This window comes from Solanum lycopersicum, chromosome 5 (genome assembly GCF_036512215.1).
Source record: "Solanum lycopersicum chromosome 5, SLM_r2.1".
Lineage (NCBI taxonomy): Eukaryota > Viridiplantae > Streptophyta > Magnoliopsida > Solanales > Solanaceae > Solanum > Solanum lycopersicum.
In genome coordinates, this window is record NC_090804.1 from 54,777,285 (window position 1) to 54,783,382 (window position 6,098).

At 35.1% G+C, this 6,098-nt stretch overlaps 1 long non-coding RNA gene across 1 annotated transcript; it reads left to right on the plus strand.

The window, feature by feature from the left end:
- Positions 1 to 2,138: 2,138 nt before the first annotated feature.
- Positions 2,139 to 5,435, plus strand: LOC138348430 (uncharacterized). Its single transcript, XR_011221036.1, has 2 exons — positions 2,139 to 2,369; positions 5,153 to 5,435. It is a non-coding gene; the product is annotated as an uncharacterized lncRNA (long non-coding RNA).
- Positions 5,436 to 6,098: the final 663 nt, after the last annotated feature.

Here is a 6,098-nt window from a genome sequence, read left to right on the forward strand (position 1 = left end):
ACCCTCAACTAAGTAATTTATCAATAAAACCTTTATTAAAGTTATTTCTTTATTTCTCAATTTCATGACTTGCAAGTCTATTATTGTAACAACCCTAAAAATCGATATACAAAGTAATACTTAATGTGTCTAGAATGCCTACTCTTAGACGGGGTACACACGGATTGATGCGCATAGAACTAGACCTCTGAACCCTCGTGACAGCCAAGACAACTAACTTAGGGAGTTATTTTAGCTAGGAAAGGTTGGGTCCATCCATTTAGGGCTCCAGAATGATTTACTCGGATGAGTCTTTACCGGACATAAAAAGGAGAAATATTAAGTTTGGAGAGTCTAGGGGTAAAATGTAATTTTTCCAGGATAAGGGTAGTATCATAATTACCCTAAATATATAATTAATTATTTAATTAATAAGGTGGAGGGAAATTTTGGGCAGAAAGGGCCAAAATTGCCATTAAGCAATATATTGCTCCACCTGGATTCGAACCTAGGTGGGAGAAATGATTTAGCTTGATTATTTATATTGGTGAATTAATTTAATTAATTAATATTTAAATTATGATTTAAGAAAAAGGAAAATAAGATTATTAATTAAATAATTAATTAATGGGGCGGTTTCGGTCGGATCAACCTGGAGGGACCCATTTTCGCGATGGGGACGTCAAGGGTTTGAACCTCGAAGGAAGCAACATTTAAGTGGATTAAATTGAGGTTTATAATCTGATTTTTGTAAGGGATTTATGGTCATTTCACTAAAATAATTAAATCAGATTTTCAAAGTTTGAAAGAGTCCTAGTTGACTAAGTCTAAATTACTTCACCTAAACTTAAGTCACGCACCTCTTTCATGTTTATCTCTCCCTCCTTCACTTCTATCACTCTCTCATTTCACACTTTCTTTCTGGATGCCAAATGTGAGAAAAAAATCAGGAAAAAAAATTTGTTCACACTTGAAGAACTTGCACGCAAAACACAAACGAGAAAGAAATCCGAAAACGTTAAGCAAAATGTAATATGCTTGTCGGGTAAGGTGTGAGTTTTGGGATTGGACGTGATAATTCTATTCCAAAACTAGAATTGTTTCCCATTACATGTTCCCTGTCACTAGCTCCTAGCACTGATCTTAGGTTGGTATGTTTGTTGGTAGATTAGGTATGAAGTGTGACTTTCGTGATAATGAGTTCATGATTATGTGTTCGGAATTGTATGAACGATGAAGTATGTCTGCCGAAATTTGATGAAAAATGTATGTGTATGCCGTGACATTTTCGGTTTTAAGCCTTAAAATGATATGTTTTTATGGTTGAAATTTATGTGCGAATGTTTGTTTAAATCATGAGGTGTAATGTTGCTGGATTTAATGGTAATTTTTGGCTGAATAAAATCATAAAAAGATTACACTTAATGATGCACCAAATGATCCATAAAATGCCTTAGAAATTAATGTATGAATCATGATAAAAAAGAATCTGAAAATAGTAACTAATTTTCAGCATTTGGTAGCTTGGGTCCAGCCATGTAGGACTCCCGAATATGAAGATTTACTCTGATGAGTCTTTATCGGACTTAAAAGGAGAAATCTTAAGATTGGAGGGTCTAGGGGTAAAATTATCTTTTTCCAGGCTAAGGGTAGTATCTTAATTACCCTACATATGTAATTAGTTAATTAATTAATAAGGTGGACAGGCATTTTGCGTAGAAAGGGCCGAAATCGCCCATTGAGAAAAATCTTGCTTTACCCACGTTTGAATCTAGGTGGGAGCAATGATTTAACTTGATTATTTATATTGGTGAATTAATTTAATTAATTAATATTTAAATGCTAATATAAGAAAAAGGAAAATCAAAATATAATTATTAATTACTTAATTAATGGGGCGGTTTGGGCCGGGTCGACCCGGAGGGACCCATTTTCGCGATGGGGACGTCACGGGTTCAAACCTTGATGGAAGCAACATTTAAATGGATTAAATTAAGGTTTATAATTTGATTTTTGTAAGGTCATTATGGTCATTTCACTAAACTAATTAAATGAGACTTTTAAAGTTTGAAAGAGTCCTAGTTGACAAAGTCTAAGCTACTTCACCTAATCCTAAGTCACTCACCCCGTTTACGTTTATCTCTCTCTCCTTCACATCTATCTCTCTCTCATTTCACACTTTCTTTCTAGCTGCCAAATGTGAGAAAGAAATAAAAAAAAATTGGTTCACACCTGAAGAACTTGCGCGCAAAACACAAACGAGAAAGTAATGTGAAAATGTTAAGAAACACGTAATACGATAGTCGGGTAAGGTGTGAGTTTTGGGATTGGACGTGAATTTGGAGAAGTTTTGGGCAGCAAGTTCAAGTGTTGAACACCGTTAAAATCAGGTATGGATTTTCTTACTCTTGGTCACTTTCCCAAGAGACCCTTAAGACTCAATTAATTCTATTCCGAAACTAGGATTGTTCTCTATTACATGTTCCATGTCACTAGCTCTTATCACTAATCTTAGGTTTGTATATTTGCTAATAGATTATGTATGAAGTGTGATTTTCGTGATAATTTTTTCATAATTTTGTGTTCGGAATTGTATGAATGATGAAGTATGTTTACCGAAATTTCATGAAAAATGTATGTGTATGTCGTGACATGATTTTCGGTTTTAAGCCTTAAAAATGATATGTTTTTATGGTTGAATTTTATGTGCGAATGTTTGTGTATATCATGAGGTGTAAAAGTTGTGTAATGTTGATGGATTTAATTATAATTCTTGGCTAAATATATAAAAAGATTACACTTAAATATGCACCAAATGATCCATGAAATGCCTTAAGAATTAACTTATGAATGATGATAAAAAGAAGCTGAAAATAGTGAACAAATATTCCAGCATTTGGTAGGTTGGGTTCGGCCAAACAAAATGGTACAAAATGCAATGAAAAATAAATGTAAAATTAGGGAGATCACTAAGGATTGAACTCAATACATCATTACATGAAAGCTACAAATAAATAAACAAAAGATTGAGAGGAAAATGGATTTGAAGAGACCCAATTTCAAGCTTCTTGGAAATTTGGAGTCTCGGACAAGGATGAGGAAAATTAGCTATGTCTTTTAAAAAAACTTAAATGTGAGGTCATTGGGGATTGAACCCATGACTTCACCAAATGAAAATTACATAAAAATTTCATGAGAAAAATGAAAGGAAAAATAGATGTGGTGAGTGGGGATTGAACCCACAACCTCTTGAATGGCTGAGAGAGTTAGGAGAAAAATAAAGGAGAAAATACATGTGGAGAGTGGGGATTGAACCTACAACCTCTTGGATAGGTGCGCAAATTAAGAGATAAATTAAATTTAAAATAATGAGCTTGTGGAGGATTGAACCCACAACCTTCTTACCTTAAAACGAAAAAGAGAGGATAACATGAAGAAATATTATGGGGTTGATGATAATCGAACTAGGGTATCCCAAATCTGAAAAATGTAATTATCAAGTTTAAAATAAAATTAAGTGTTGTTCAAGAGATTCAAAATCGGGTTCCCTTGCCCAATTCCGTATTGACACATAAGTCATACGTAAACAAATATTTAATGAATACTTCCTCTAATGATCGAAATCAATACATTGGCAACTCTACAAGATGCATGTCTTGTACCACATAATTATGGATAAACCTGAATCACTTAGACAAACTATGAATGAAGTCTCATGGCTTGTATATGTGACCTCAAAATTCTAGCATACGTTTAAAAGTTAGTGAGCCTAAGATGTATGTGATAAAATGATGTAACCCTATAAGGGTTAAGTAAGAGTGTGAAACACACTAAATGGTCAAGTACATTGGCATATGATGAAATGAACATTCACGTGAAGAGGTAAGTAATTATGAAAAGCAAATGTGTTAAAGTTAATGAATGAGGTGACAATATGATAAGAGGCTAATGTGAAAGATGAGGGCAATCTCAAATGAGCCTAAGTAAATGTTACCAAATCGTACTCACCTATGAGAGTGTAAAGCTAATGAAGAGACCAGTCTCTATGAACACTCTAATGAAAGTATTGAAGTTAATGCATACTTAATACTAATGATGAGATGAGAAATCATCTAATGAGCTATGATGTACTCATGCTAGAAGCCAACTTCCATAATGTTTGAGTTGAATGTAACAGAACTTTTTACTGAGCACCGATAGGCTAACTATGAGCGGTGATGCCTTTCTTCGGGAATGGCAGAGTTTCACGTAACTCTCATGAGATGAGACTGTCCGGCATGCTGGGTATGGGTATCCTTATATCTCTTAGTCTTTGAATCTATACTGCCAATATAGGGATCTAGCAGGGTTCAATTCCCTGCATACGCTAGCATGTTTTGGTTCACTTTGGCCGGTGATTCCACCTCTTTTTGGTGTGGGGATTATACATTGGATTTCATGATGCTCACATGATCTATGTCGGTTAAGGATAAGGTTCCCAAAGGAAGAATGAGGCTAGCCTCAAATGATGCACATAATGAAATGAACGATACTAAAGATGTTAGGAAAGGATAATCAAGAGGTGTGCTTGACTTAAGTAATGACACTAGGTTATTCTTGGTCATTGCACAGAAAACCTGATGAGAGTCTTAAACTACATCCTAAGTATGACTCGTGGCTGCACTAGTATATGAAAGAATGAAAATGAAGTACGTATGAATGAATGAAGCAGACTCTGTGTTTGTTAAAGAAGGCTCCCTAGTTGAGGTCCCATAAGTTGAGCCCTCATTTTGGGAAGTCCTAATGTCAAGTACATGATTCCAAGGTCTCATGGCATATGAAAGAATGATATGAACTACGTGATATGATATGTGAAATATGTTATGTGTTGCATGTAAAATGATAAGTATGATGATACATGTTACTCTAATGGCATGAATTTCCTAATCCAAATTTGGCAAGTCCAGTCACATTTCCAATCCAAATCTGGCAATTTCACTGACTTTCCTAATCCAAATTTGGCAACTCCACTGGCTTTCCTAATCCAAATTTGGCAAGTCCATTGACTTGACTTTTCATAATTCATATCGTTAGGTTAGAGCTCTTCTTAATTATGCATGTTCTTGGTGTGTGCTTGAATATACCCATACTTAGTACAAGCGTGTACTAATCCCATACAACTCTATACTTTTAGGTGCAGGTGCAGGCGGACGCTAGAGCTTACGAAACGATGCTGTAGCTATCCGGACATGGAGCATTCACCCGGACTTGGTAGGCCCTCATGCTTTCGAGGACGCTTGCAATTATATTCTAGATTAGATATAGGTTTGAGTTAGTTTAGTATGTTCAACTAGTGCTTTATTTCCCGTTTCATTTCAGACTTTGCATTGGTGCTATTTTGCAAGGGATACGTTTAACGAAATTATGAACTACTTCTTTCATTTGATTATTTCTATATTAGATGGTTGATTTGTGAACTCATATGATGTTAAGTATAATATGTTTCACATGAAATAAGAAAACAAAACGTTCAAATTTCCCGCTTAAATTAACCTAGTTTAAGTAACGATAACGTATGTAGGCTTGTCTGCGACCTCCAAGAGGTCAATGACGCCGGTCTTGTCTGGGGTCCAGATTCCGATCATGACAAATATCTCTACTTAAAATTCTTCATATGAAACACTTTCGTCATGTCGAAACCCTTCTAAGGTAATGATAGATGTCGGGTCTCCAATATATTTTTTAAGCATAGAAAAATGAAATATCAGATGAATCGAAGCCAACTCATTTGGCAATCCAATTTATAGGCTACTTTACCAACACACCTTAAAATTTGGTACGTTCCTACATACCGAGAACTAAGTTTTCCCTTATTTCCAGACCTCATCACACTCTTCATGCGTGAGATTTTTAGATAGAGCCAATCATTAACCTCGAATTCTAGGTTTCTTCTTCTCACATCGATATAAGACTTTTGTCGATTTTGAGCCTTTCTAAACCTCCTTCTAATAAGTCATACTTTCTCAATGGCTTCATAAATTAGAATGGGACCTATTAAAGAAACTTTACTTAACTCAAACCAATCAACTTGAGACCTACATCTCCTTCCATACAAGGCTTAAAGGAGCCATACCAATACT